Here is a 14,688-nt window from a genome sequence, read left to right as displayed (position 1 = left end):
CTCCCTCTTCCCCATAAAAACACAATTAGAACAAAGCAATAATTTGGGACTTATAAGGATGTGTGTCAATATCACTTCAGACCCTCCCCCCCAAAACATATTTTCACATGATTTTAGGTTTAGGTCTGTTCACAGTTTAATGGAGGAGACAAATTGGACTTCTTTTCCTCAGTCCTCATTCCTTAGCTGGTGGATGAAATGTCAGGAAACAACTCAGAGATTGGAAATTATATTACTGTCACTCACATGAGTCTCTTGGGAAGCAGAGAATCTGTCTAATTCCCTCAAGCCCACCAAACTCCTTAGAAGAGCCTTTTCTCCTTTAGGTGGATGATGTCATATTCCCAGGCATTGCCAGATGGGGTAAAGGACTATGTGAAACAATGGAGAAGTACTTGCATTCTCCTCTCAGCAACTAGGGGTATATTTGCATGTTATGCCCTGCTCCCTCCATCATCTATGTCCTAAAGCCAACCTTGAATCTTATTTCTTACTAACCAATCCAGGAGAAAGGAGTTAACTACAGGAAGGAAGGGGTGGGGAAAGAGGGGAAAAGTGCCAGGGACTCTGAGAAGGAAAGAAGATGAAGCAAGTGGAAATCCTGAGTTAGGCGTGGCCTCTTTTCTCAGGATATTCTGAGTTGAATCCAGACACTTGAAGGCTCTTTTAAGTGGTCTGATAAAGATCTGATTCTAAGGGATTAATATGTCAAAATGAAACCATGGAAGCTAGTCAGGGAACAATTTATATTCAATTCACCCAATCTTTAATCATCCGACTAATATTGACAATCTAGTGTAAAGAGAAAGATACAAAAATGGAGAAGCGATGGATAGATTTTTGTCTTTAATATTGTGAAGGTGCACACACACACACACATACACACAAATAAAGAATGCAATAAATAGAGGAAGAGGGCTCTCAGGGGAGCAATGGGGTGTGGTAGTTGCTCAGATATCCGCACCAGGCCCCTTCCCAAGATCTCTCCAGTCTGTTCCCAGCAGCCTTCCCCTCTGTTTTCTATTTCTCTTTTTACAGACATTCCAGCTTTGCCACTTCAAGCCTTCCACAAAGCTGTGAATGGACCCAGAGCGATACTGAAAATAGGAGGAGGTGACTGTGGTCTTCACTTTATTTCAGTTCAATTCAATTTAATTAGCAAGTATTCAAGTACCAACTAGGGAGAGTACTGTGCCTGTACCTAGAGCTGGGGCTCCAATGAGGATGGCAGAAGCTGTGTGTGCATGGGGGGGAATTGCATTAAGATAAGGTAAAAAACAATGTTGTTTGGGATTTCATGTGCTCAAAGCCTCATTTAAGGATTTTAGAACTATATATATATATATATATATATATATATATATATGCATATATAAATTTAAACAGGAAATTCTAAACATTTTTATAAAATTTTAAGCCTTAATGGCTTAAAACTGCACTAAACTTTGGCACACCATATAAATATCTGTATATGTATATAAGTATAGAATTGATATATCCATACAATATTATTTGATATATGAATATACATCCATATAGAGAGGGATCTACATACAGACATATAAAAGCACATATAGGCATGTGTATATACAAGTATGAGTAGTTAGATGGCACAGAGAATAGGAGTGCTGAAACTGAGGTCAGAACAATTCATTTTCTTGAATTCAAATCTAGCCTTAAATACTTACCACCTGTATGATGCTTGGCAAGTCATTTAACTCTGTTTGCCTCAGTCTCCTTATCTGTAAAATGAACTGAAGAAGGAAATGACAAATCCTTCCAGTCTCTTTGCCCATAAAACCCCAAATGGAGTGATAAAAAGTCACATATGACTAAACCACCTACCACTATCACAACTACAAGACATACACACACACATATTCAACAGAAAACAATTTGCATGTAGAACTTCAAAATAAATTTAAGTGCTTTTAAAGTTCTGAAAAAGAAAATATAAATGTGTGGATGGGAAAGTTCCACAGGGAAAGTTGCTATTTGGACTAGAATTTAAAGAAGAAAAATGAGATTTCCAAACAGATAATATAGAGGTGAAAAGACAGTCTCAGGTTATATCTTAAAGAGGTCAGATGTCATTCAAGGAAAAAAAGTGGAAGTAGTGGAAGAAGAAGCAGGAGAGGGATGGAAAACTTTTTTTTTCATTTCTTTCAGAAGTTCAATATTGAAATGCAGGGGGAGGATACATTGAATGGTGAATGCAATGAAAAACTGGGGGTAATTTAAAATGTTCCTTCCATGGCACCTTGCTGATTTTCTTAAAAAGTACACTCTAAGAAATTCAGCAAAATAATGTCCCCCAAATCCTATGATCTGGAAAAAAATGGAGAATAATGAAGCTTAAAATCCTCTCTCACATATATGTCAGATACAGTACTTATGCTTTTGTCAAAGCATAGTAGTCCCACCAGTGTGGGAACTCCCTCCACTGCTATACAAATTGATCATCCTCAGCAAAATCTCAGAGAAGATTTTAAGCTTTTATATCTAATAGCTTTAAAATGTTCTAAGCTGTTTGAAACATCTTGTGTATAGTTTTAGTTGTCTAAGTCTCAAAGCAATTAAATGATTTGCCCATGATCTATTTTGAACTCGTGTTCTGAATTCCAGTACTCTACCACAACATATTGCTCCTAAAATGACCTTTTTAATCATCAAATATCTTAGTGATTTAGACTGTGATACTGTTGGTGCTCTTTTAAATTGGAAATTTGCACAGACGAATGACAACTTAACTTTCAATCAGTAGGACATGGAGAATCACATTTGTCTGGCTTTGAAATCAATAGGAATTTGTCAATCAGATGGATCACAGGATTACAGGATCACGGATTGAGACCTTGAAGGCACCTTGGGTGTTGTGTTATAGTATAGATCTAGGCTAACCTCTCCTTTTACAAATGAGGAAACTGAAATCCAGAAAGATTAGGTAGCTCCAGGTGAGCAATAACTATAAAAACCAGTTTTTGAACTTAGGTCTTGTGACTATAAATTGAGCACTTTCTCCACTCTATTTATTGCCTTTCCCCATTTCAAAGATGAAGAAACTTTGACAAATTGAAGCAACAAGATTATAAGATATTTGCAAAAGGCTTAGCACACAATGTTGGCAGGAGAGTAGGTGATTAATAAATATTTGTTCCTTCCCCTTTTCCCAATGTTGTTATTTAGTCCAGTCACTTCTGTGTCTTCATGATCCCATTTGGGGTTTTCTTGGGAAAGATACTGGAGTGGTTTGTCATAACCTTCTCCAGTTAATTTTATAGATGAAGAAACAAGAAAAATAGGGTTAAGTGACTTGTCCAGGGTAAGTGAGTATCTAAGGCCAGATTTGATCTTAGCACTACTCCACCTAGGTTCTGCAGTGTTATGCAGCTAGTAAATATCTGAAACAAAATTTTAATTTGTTCCCTCCTGGTCCAAAGTTCAAAGTTTTATTCACAAGTGCCAATGTGCATACTGCAACAACAATAACATGATTTGTTTTCGGTTTTATCTCTGATATCTCCTTTGTGGAACTCTTTTTCTTGCCTTTTTTTCCTTCTTTCTTTCCCATATGCCAGAATAGTCAATGGCTTGGTATTGATACTATTGAAAGGTAAAAAAAAAAAGGTTAAGAAAATCACATTGTGATAAGCTTAAATTTTAGTTCAGGAGATCAATTTGTCTAATCTCTGCTCCACATGCCTCAGTCCTCTTTTTGCTCATATAATCTACAATACACCTTCTTTCTTGAATCACAAACCCTCAGAACTGGAAAAGGCAATTTCGCCCAATGCATAGCTGACCAAGAATCCTCTTCTACCTCACAAAAGAGAAGTGGTTATTCATCATTTCATGGAAAACTGGTAAAGGCAAAACCGGGAATTCCTAAGGAAATACATTCCACCTTTTCAAGAGCTCAAATTGTTACACTTCCCCTCCTATTAAGGCAACTCTGCTTCTTTGTAACTTCTGCCCATTGTACTTAGTTTTCTTTCTTGAGGACCAAGCAGAATAATGTCAAGTGCCCCTTACACAAGTCAGATTTTCAAATTGTTGAACATAGCTCTCATGTCTTTTCCTTACCAACCATCAAGTCTTTTCATCACCAAAGTAAATGTCCCTTTGCCCTTCCCTTAGGAGTGGCTCAGTGAAAAGAATTCTGTGCCTGGAATCAGGCTGAATTGCATATGCCCTTGGATACTTTTAGCTGTGGGACTCTGGGCAAGACACTGAAACCTCTATTAAAATAATAATTGTACTTCCCTCAAAGCGTTGCTGTGAAGTACGAACAAGGTTTGTAATAAGGGTTTAGCACACTGCATAGAACACAGTAGGTGCTATATAAATGCTTTTGTCTTTTTTTCACTTTCCTTACCTCAAATAGCATGGCCTTTATCTTGAGACTCTTCACCATCCAGACTAGCCTCTTGTGGACACTCTAGTAGTTACTTTGTCCTTCCTGAAATATGACTTCTCCCTTAAATGTCTTGCAAGCACATCACATAAATCTTGAAAATGTCTTTCCCTAATCTAGGTAGTACAGTTCTTGGCCACAAATCATCTATTATTTAGAGCAGTAGAAAAATCTATTATCTCTTTAAATTAAGTTTCAAAAATGTTTTTGACAATTTTTCATTTTGTACTGAAGTCATATTTTTATGCACCCCAAATTATAGTCGCATAAAATGAATAAAATGTTTGACTATTTATGAACTCTTTTTTTAATGAACTTTTTTTTTGCTTCATATTGACTTTGATCCATTCAGTTTTACCCAAATGCATCTTGACCAGTTTAGTCCATTCTTCACTGACTAAAGGGAGTAGATTCTCCACTATGGAAAAATTGACTCCCAAATCTTCATACATAATCTGCTACTCTGAAAGCAGGAAGGAGGACAATCGATTCCACTCAGCTGCTCAGTCTTTAGGGATTCTACAGTAAATAGGCATATACCATCAGGAGATGAAGAAGAAAATTAACATCCATGGCCACCAGTTAACCCACTCACACCCATCCTATACCTTATGAAAAATGACTAGAGTGAGCAAATATATTAGACAATATTATTATTAGAAGTGCTTTATTATTTTATTTCCAAGTTATCTCTGTTCTATATAGTGTATTATATTTATTCTGCACAGCTGAGAATCTGAGATTCAACTCCTCCTTAAGACTCTCTATAAGATTCCTCTCTGTTAGGGCCTTACCTTATTGGGCCAAAAAATAATGTAAATGACTCCTTACCTGATGACTCCCTACCTAAAATTTATCTCAACAAAGAGAGGTTCAGATGAGTTTTCATAACTAGATCAGAAAATCATCTCTCTACCTGTATCCATTTTTTTAAACAAAGTAATAATATAAACAGACAAAACCTATAAACCCAAATTGTTTTTGCACAACTAAAAGCCAGGTATTGCTGATCTGAAAAAAAGGAAAAAGTAGTCATATGTGTGAAGCCTATGGTCACTCATCCCACAATGAGTTTAAACTCACTTGGTTTAGGTATTCATAAGCCATTCACCTTACCATTTCATGAATCAAGTTTCTAAAAGGAGCTCTATAGGTAAAGGTTTTTGGAATTGTTAAATGTCAAATGTATTAAGCACTATCATGATTAAATGACCAGAGACAGAAGCTAAAAATTTCATTCAGACTAGTAAGTTTGTTGGTACAATGGACATGAAAAAACTCATGTAGATTGGTACCTTCACTGTAACTTCAGAGTCTTCAAAGAATGGTATTCAGAACAGAGAGGTCAAATGATCAGAGAGGCAAAATATGTCAGTGGTACACCTTGAGTCTCACTGCCTTGACCAGTTCTCTTCTATGTCTCACTCAACGAATCACAGGTCTTGAGTGTTGGAAGGATCCAACTTATATATGAAAGAAATCTTCCCTATAAAATATGAGTCAAGTGTTTGCCCATCACCTGCTTGAAAATCTACAAAGAAGGAAATCCACTGCTCCACAAATGCCATTCAACTTTTTGACTAGCTCTAATTTTGAGTGTTCTTCCTGATATCACAACTAAATTTGTCTTTTTGTGACTTCCATGCATTGTTTGTGATTCTGCCTTTGGTGACAAACAAAACAAGTCTTTTCCCTTGTCACAGTGACACTGTTTCAGAAAAATGAAAACAACCTATCTTCCCTTTCTCCAGGCTAAATATCTCTAGATTTTCATATAACATAAACTCAAGGCTTTTTCCTGGTTTTCTCCTCTAGATACTCTTCAGATTACCAAGGCCCTTCTTAAAACATGGTACCCAGAATTGAAAATGATATTCCAGAAAAGTCCTGCTGATTTCAGAGACAATGGGACTATCTCCTCCCCAGTGCAGTCAGCTCATGACTCTTAATGAAGCCAAATAATACATTATTTTAGACTGTTTTATCAGACTCAACTCATTTAGAGTTTGCAGCCCACTAAAATTCCCCAATCGTTTTGTTCTGTTTTATTATCAGAAGTATTGCTGTATAGTCATGCCTCCATCATAAAGTTGATTTTTTTTTCTTTTTAGTCCTTAAGTGTGACTTCTCACTTATTCCTATTGACATTAATTTTAATGCTAAAGGCTCTCAAGACCCTTTGGGATCCTGACTCTTTTACTGACTGTTGAATGTTCCTCCTAGTTTTCTTTCATCTTCAAATTTGATGAGCAAAGCTTTTTCTCTTTTTTCAAATAATTTATAAAACTGTTAATTACCAAAGGTCAAAGCACTGCTTTTTCTCTCGCTGATTTACACCATTGGAGACCTCTTGCCACATGGACATAAAACCATTAATTCATTTTAAAAATTTTAATGGAATTTATTAACCATTACCTTTTCTCTCTTGTACTGAACTTATTGCAACATTTGAAAGGCTGCCATTAGATTGACATGGTAGTGAAAGTTTAGGCAGAAAAGTAAATTAAATTTAAATTCTGATTCTCAAAACTTATTTGTGCTTTTAGGCAATGAATAGAATTAGGACTTATACATGCATTCATTGTGGCATATGCATCTCTGCATCTGTTTCTTTTTCTTGTATTAATCTTTCAGAGTTGCTATATTTATTTCTGAGGTTTAAATTATTTTTCTGTAGGAGTGAGAGACTCTATTCAGTACATCAAGTTGAAGAACTCTTTTGAGATTTCTGATGAAATATGACAAATTCCATGGATCGGCACTCCAGAATAGAGTTTCTGCTTTGGGGATGGATTCAAGCCAAATCTTCTTAATGTGCAAAATAACCCTTATACAACCCTTCCTCCCTCCCACCCCCATTATTCTATGCTAGTCTGACAGACAGCTTTTGAGATGTATATTAATGTTAATGTGTTTATAGAACCAAGTCTAAAAATGAGTTATGGGAATTTACAATGCTCAAGAATTATTTCAATCCATTTATGTGTTTGCCACCAAACAGCAGCCACTTCTCAGATAGGATACCACACCTCCCCCTACTCCCACAATGCTGGTAGAAGTTTATGGATGCAGAGCAAAAGACTCCACTTAAAGAAATTAAGCAAATTAAATGTAATTACCTTGGAGGGAGAGAAGCCAATATTTTAAAGCTTACATCACCACTCTTGTGACTTGTATTTCTCTCATTCCACCTTGACTCTCATTCCCTCTATCATCTGTGTCATGAACATTTCCCCCTCCGCACTTTATATCCAAGCCTGGCTACTAGATTAAAATTATTAAATGGAACACAACAAAGTTGCCCCAGAGGAGTGTATGAGATATCACAGCAGCTATACTTTTCCCTGTATGTTTTTCCTTAAAAAGGGAAAGAAAATTGTTGATTCATTGATCTAGAGCTACAAAGGAGGCCGCCTAGCCTACTCTCTTCCATTTGGTCGTAAGAAAACTGAGGCTCAGTAAGGTTAAGTGATTCCTGTAAGATCTCCCAATCAATGAGTGACAGAATTTATATTTGAACTCAGGTGTTGTGAGTCTAAGTTCAGCAAAATCTCTATTGTCTCTCAATTTTTAGTCTTTCTTGTCTTCTTGTCTAATCTTAGCACTATATTCAATATTTTTCAGTTTTTCACATCAATGAAAATAAGGACAAATATATATATATATATAGAGAGAGAGAGAGAGAAAAGACTAAGACAACTTTGACCCAGGACTCCCTTACTGGCTTGATAGGACATTTTAAATAAGTGAGAACACAATTTTATCTGATCTTTTTCTGCCTAGTGTAAGCAAACAATATGAAAACAACAAAAACTGGCTATATTTTATCATGATTATTGTTCTTGCTAAAAGTGTCATAAAATAGTAGTTCAAAGCTTAGAATAATTTACTTTTTCCATCATAATTCATTTCTTCCAGGTGGTTCAATTTTGATGTCATACATGAATCATCACTTTCATTTTCCCAAATGTGATGACTGTATCCTCTTCCACATCAAGATCACATTTCCACCTTAGACATTTATATATAGTTGTTATCAGATCTCTCTCTCTCCCTGCCTCTCTCCTCTCTCTCTCTCTCTCTCTCTCTCTCTCTCTCTCTCTCTCTCTCTCTCTCTCTCTCTCTCTCTCTCTCTCTCTCTCTCTCTCTCTCTCTCCTTCTCTCCCCCTCTCCTAAGTTACAATTGATTAATTACAAATGTTCATTTTGGAACTCTAATAAGTTCTTAATGTGAAGAGGATTTGGAAATGTTTCTGTAGCTACCTATTTATTCAGATGATTGGAATAATTCATGAAAGAAATCACCACTTTTGCCTGAAATATCAACATAGTTTCACTAGGATTTATATATGTTGCACTGGACACAGAGGCAGGAAGATCCCAGTTCAAATCCATTATCAAACACTTAATAGCTGTGCACCACCCTGTGAAAATTCTTTATTTGTCTCCTTCAGTTTCCTGTTTTATAAAACTACCTCTCACCTACCTGAGGTGGGGGGGTTGTTGTGAAGATAAGATGAGATGAGTTGATTGTAAAGTGCTTTGCAAACCCCAGATCACTATGTAAACAGTAGCTATTAATAATAATGATCATTAAGTTGTTTTCTCATGAATTTACTGGATAATCTATACATGCAATAATAACCAATTTTTTTTCCTTATGTGAACATTATCAGCCACAGTCTAGATTTTTTTTCCTTTTCCTAACCAGATTTATATTTGAATTACTTACTTTCTTTGTTCTTCCAGAGGCCATATGTCTGAAATTCATTTTGAGGATTCTTAGGCTTTCAAGAGATTTGGGCACTTATTATCTCTCACTGAACCTCCAAATGTTACATCATCATTGCAATAGTTCCTCTTTTGAAGGTAAGGATAAAAGAAAATAGAAAAAGAATCAAATGTTTAAAGGAAAATCCAAACTGCTATCTCCATCTCTAACTTTTGAAGAGAAAAAAAAAAACAAAATACAAAAAACAGTGCATTTAACACTCCCAATAAAAGCAGACTTGGGAGTCAGCTGAAGTGTCAGGTGGGGGAGAAGAGATAAGGTTACTCCATGATGGCTAGAGGCAATGACATCCTGTCTGCCACCTGCATCATCCTTCTCACTCCATCCCCTTAAAATAAATCAAAAGACATAACAAAGTATTTCTGTTTCTTGGTGATGTGGAAGACCTCTTGGATGACAGGTTATTCTCTCGATGTATACTGCTATTATATGTTCTCTGTCTTTATAAGATATTTGCTATGAGATCTGGCCTGAGACCCTTGCTAGCTGTGTGACTCTGGGCAAGTCACTTTGCTTAGTCCCTACTGCCTTGGTCCCTTAGTCCCTACTTCTGCCTTGGAATCAATATCCAATTTTGATTCTAAGATTCTCTCTCTCTCTCTGTATATATTTGCTGTGCTAGCCCACCAGTATAACTTTTATCAGAACAGAAATTATCATATACAACTTAGGGTGCCTTTCCTTTGGTGTATAGGAAAGTGGGAGATTTGCTCCTACTTCGTTCTAATAATAATTTCCAAGATGTGGGCAAGAAATAGCCTTCTTTCCATATTTGTTTCTTCCATCTTCCACCTAAAATCATGAAATTCAACTCAACAAATATTTTTGAAATACCAGTTATATATCAAGGCAGTATGTTATATGATTCGGATAGAAGAAATGAAAAAGTCTTTGCCCTGGGGGAGCTTATAGTCTGAGCCAATATTGCATAGATAATACCTAGAAGGAGTCCTGGAGTCTATTCACTTCTTACAGATGAAGGAACTGAGACTTATGAAGACTAAATGATTTGGCCATGATTATAAAGGTGGCTAAGAATCTTGGTTCTGTGATTCTAAAGTCTCTCCTTTCCATGTATCATACTAATATAACATGGGACAGGTAGTTGGCACAGTGGATTAGAGTACAGAGAATGGAGTCAGGACAATTCATCTTCATGCGTTCAAATCTGATCTTTGATACTTATTAGCTGGGGGAACCTGGACAAGTCACTTAGTTCTGTTGGCCTCAGTTTCCTCATTTGAGGATATTGATCTGGAAATGGAAATGTCAAAAATGTATGCTTGCTAAGAAAACCAAAATGCAGTAAAGAAGAATTAGATATGACTAAAAAAAACTGAAGAACAAAAAATATGACAGGGTCACAAGTCATATGCTTATTAACCTTTTTTACTGTAAGGAGACAATATTATTGTGTAAAATACATAACAGAAAAAAAAGAAAATAGAATCCAAGGATCATAGATGTAAAAAGAGAAGGAAACTCAGAGATCATCTAGTTCAAGCCCCTCATTTTGCAAGTGAGGAAACCGAGGCCCAGAGGGATTATCTAAGATCACAGAAGTGGTAGATATAGTATTCAATGTCAGTCAGTCAACAAACATTTATTACGTGTCTTCTGTGTGCCAAGTAATGGGCTGAATACTGGGGATGCAAAGACAAAATACAGTCCCTGTCCTCAAGAAGCTCACAATCTAATGGGGGCGCCAGAACAAGTGCTTCAACAGATTAGGAAAAGGTAACCTTTGCAGTCACCTAAATGTTCTTTTTAGATGAAAAAACCACACAATTAAGACTAGACATTATTTAAACAAAATACTCTATAAATGAATTTCAGCACAGACAGAATGATCCTTCTGGTGTTCAGCTTCCTAGTACTGGCACCTAGCCATTGACTGTCTACATTTGTTGTGTGAGGTTTACCAACTTCTGCCTAAACCTGAAAATATGGACCCAGTCAAAATTTTCCAGTTGGAAAAGAGAATGTTAATGCTTATCTATGAAGCACAGGAAGAAACTTTATCTTGTCCTTTAATTCTGAATTAAACCATTCCTATTCCCACAATATACATCTAGAGAGCTGTATGCCAGAAGAAAGCCTTTTAAAAAACCAAAGGGCTCATTAAGTTAAAATAATTAAATGAGGATCTACAAGATATAAATTCAGTATTGGCTTTAAAAAAAAGAAGAGAACTCTTCAAAAAGTTAAAACTCTTCCATATATAACATTATAAAAATTTTCTGGAAGAAAATACAGTTATGGATCTTGATTGATGAATCACAGGAATTAGATTAAATTGGCAGTATTCCTTACCCTTGTTCTGACCTGACCACAGTGTGGAATTTTCATATTTCCATTTTGCTTATCAAATTTAAGAGGCTTCATGTTTTGGCTATATCTCCTATTGATGTAGAAAAAATTGTCTACCTGTTTTTTCCCCTCTTTCAGTGTTTTGGAACAAAAATATCACTAAGGGAATAGTTTTTAGACAAGAACTCTTCACCTTCTTTTAAAGTAAAACAAATAAGTATTAATATATTCATAAAGGTTATTTTCTTCTCATTGGCAATTATTATCAAGGTTATAAATGTGCTGCCATATTTTCCTAATTTGGATCATATCCATAAAATGACTAATAACATTTCATAAATTTCAAGGTCTCCCCCCCCATGGTAATCCCAAAGGATATTGAACTATCATTAATTATAACTGTAAAGACATAAACTAAAGCTTATTTGAAAAATCCATTTGAAAAATTCTACCAATTAACTTACTACAGTCTATCAATCTAAGTACAGTACCTAATCAATCATCACAAGGACAAGACTCAAAGAATATCTAAATGAAAGATATCAAAACTTTGTAGCAGGTGCTAAGATTCTGTTTGTATACAAGGGAAAGTTAAGGTGACAAGAAGTTATTGTTATATAAATCACTTCTTTCTTCTGAAATCCACTGGAAATTTTTGTTTAAGTCAAGTCAAGCAAATAGAATGCAGAGTGGCTGCTACTGTATAAATACACTCTGCAGTTTTGAAAAAAATGACCAACTTCTGCCAACTTGGCACTTGATATAGTTTGCTTTGCTCACTTAAGCAGACACTTAGCATTTTATTTTAAGTTTTGTTAAAATTGTTTTGAATCTTGGGAAGAAAATGAAATATTTTGGCTGTTAGCCATTGAAAGAGTGGCCCAAATGTAAAGTCTTATATCTTGACATCATTCTAACCAGACTAGCCATCAAAGCAAAAGCATCACATTACTTTAACATTTAGCTCCTGAAAGAACTGGAAAGACAATTTTTTTCAGGAGTTAAGTGAAACTTGGCAAAGGATTTGCAGCTATTTTTCTAAAAGAAAAAAATGAGGAAATTTATTATTTCACTACTTATTTATTATTATTTATTTATTTGTATATAATGTATTACTTATTACTTATTGCTGTTTAGTTTTCCCAAACATATTTGTAGAGCAAGCATCACAGTTAGGCAAAGATGAGTTGGAAGAAACCTCTGGCAACGTAACACCATTGAAACTTTGTAGAGATTCATTGGACATCAGATTATAATCTGGAACTATAAACAAAAGAGTCCTAATGAAATCCAGGATTTCATTATAGAATCTTTGACAGCTTCCAGTGCTTAATCACAAAGAACCAATTTGGTTAATTTGGTTATTTTAATTTAGGAGATGAAAAATATCTGCTACTCTTTATTCTATTTAGTTTTGTCCTGAGAGATAGTACCAGGAGGGGAATGAGAAAAAAAAAATGACATCAAAGAATGCTTCTCCTTTAAGAACTGGTTCTAGTCAGCAAGAACTTGGATCAACACTTTATCAGCCAGACCACAAAGATGCTGTTGTTCCTACAGTTGCCCCAACTCGAGTTTAAAGAGTTTATTGCTCTGAGGGCTTCGTTTTAGGAGACAGCTCTTGATTTAGCATTGGGGAATCAGTTTCCACAGAAAGTAATCAGGACCGGATTACATAGTTTCAAATGTTGCTGGCAGCTGCTTTCAACAGACTGACCTCAACAAAATACACCTGTAAACCTCACAGTTCTGACTAGAGGGGTTCCAGCAATAGGATTTTGAATGGCATGCTCTCAGGATCACTTATTTTATCGTCTTCCACTTAGCTTGGGACATAGCTTTGCAGAGTGATATTGGAAAAAAATGAAAATGAAAAACTTTATTTTTTTTTTTCCTAAAAAGTGTTATCAAGGCATTCTTTTACCGAAACAGTCAGGTGGCCATTCCTAATGTCTAGAGGTGGGTCTTATCAGATAGCTAGCTCTATTCTCCACTTAAGAGTAGAATCATAACTCTGGAGGTTAATACTAGCCAAGTATAAGCAGAGAGGAGTAGAATTGACAAAGAGTTTTAATTAAAAAAAAATCATCCAGTTTTATTTAAATAAAATACTATTGTGCTTGACTTGTCCACACGACTAAGCAACATACATTGGCATATCTCATACACCTTCTGGGGCAGAAATCAGTCGGAAACTTACCTAGCGAAGAAATGTTCCCTTTTTGCTTTCTCTTTTTTTCCTGCCTTTCTAACTTGAATATATCCAGTGTTTGTAAAAGAGAGCTCAGCTGTCCAGACTCACTTGACTCCAAAGTGAAGCAGGAGTATTTTACAGTTCCCACCATCTGTCAGAACAACATCCCGGGAAGACTCCAGCTCCTTGTCACTGAACTCTTCCTGCACAATCTCCTTTTATTTATTCACACACATTGTCCTTTTCAAAACGAGCAGCCAGCTGGAAGGATCCAAACCCCTATTCAGCACACCGTTCAAGTGCAGCTTCCTTCTTGGACATGAGAATTACACCAGAGGGAAGAGTACAGCAAAAAGCCTCTGAGAACTCTTTAATCACCCGGATCCCAGCTGCTGTTGGTGCTGCTGCTGTCGCGGTCTCTGCTGCTGCTGTTGCTGCCGCCGCCGCCGCCGCCGCCGCCTCCACCACCGCTGCCGCTGCGCCTCCTTGTTTGGCTGTAGTCAGTTTCCTTAGTCTCGCCCTCTCTCCCTCCCTCTTGCCCAGGCTCTCATATCTCCCGAACTCTAAAGGCAGCCTTGCCGGGTTATGATTGGCAGAAACAGCCCATTCCTACAGCTAATCATCCTCGAGACTTTCAAGGACTAAGAGCTGGTGTGATGTCATTCAGACAGTGGGATGTTACACATGAATACATTCCAATGGCAACTAATTCCAGGATCAGCTGCATTCTTCTCACACCACAGTGATTGATTAGAGGCTCCTGAAGGATTTGCATAATCTGTCACTGTTCCGGACCCATCCCCCCGAACCCCCGCCCCAAACACCTTCCTAATCAGTCACTCGAAGTCCACCATGCTGCAGCAAAGTCCACTTTGAATCTTCTGACACAGACATCTCAGGGTGTTATTTAAAACCAGGGAAAATAGGGAAAAGTTGAGGAACAGGTATTCATGGTGTGCAGCAGTGAAAGAGGCAGAG

At 36.5% G+C, this 14,688-nt stretch overlaps 1 protein-coding gene across 1 annotated transcript in view; it reads right to left on the bottom strand.

The window, feature by feature from the left end:
- The window catches only part of NDST4 (N-deacetylase and N-sulfotransferase 4), a 422,643-nt gene extending 408,161 nt beyond the window's left edge, over positions 1-14,482 (bottom strand). The window contains exon 1 of the mRNA XM_001362590.4: positions 13,717-14,482. The gene's annotated coding sequence lies outside the window, so the exon portion shown is untranslated. The remainder of the gene's footprint in view (positions 1-13,716) is intronic.
- Positions 14,483-14,688: the final 206 nt, after the last annotated feature.

The sequence above is a fragment of the Monodelphis domestica genome, chromosome 6, assembly GCF_027887165.1.
Source record: "Monodelphis domestica isolate mMonDom1 chromosome 6, mMonDom1.pri, whole genome shotgun sequence".
NCBI lineage: Eukaryota > Metazoa > Chordata > Mammalia > Didelphimorphia > Didelphidae > Monodelphis > Monodelphis domestica.
Note: the sequence above shows the minus strand (reverse complement) of the source record. Positions and strands in the feature narration are given on the sequence as shown.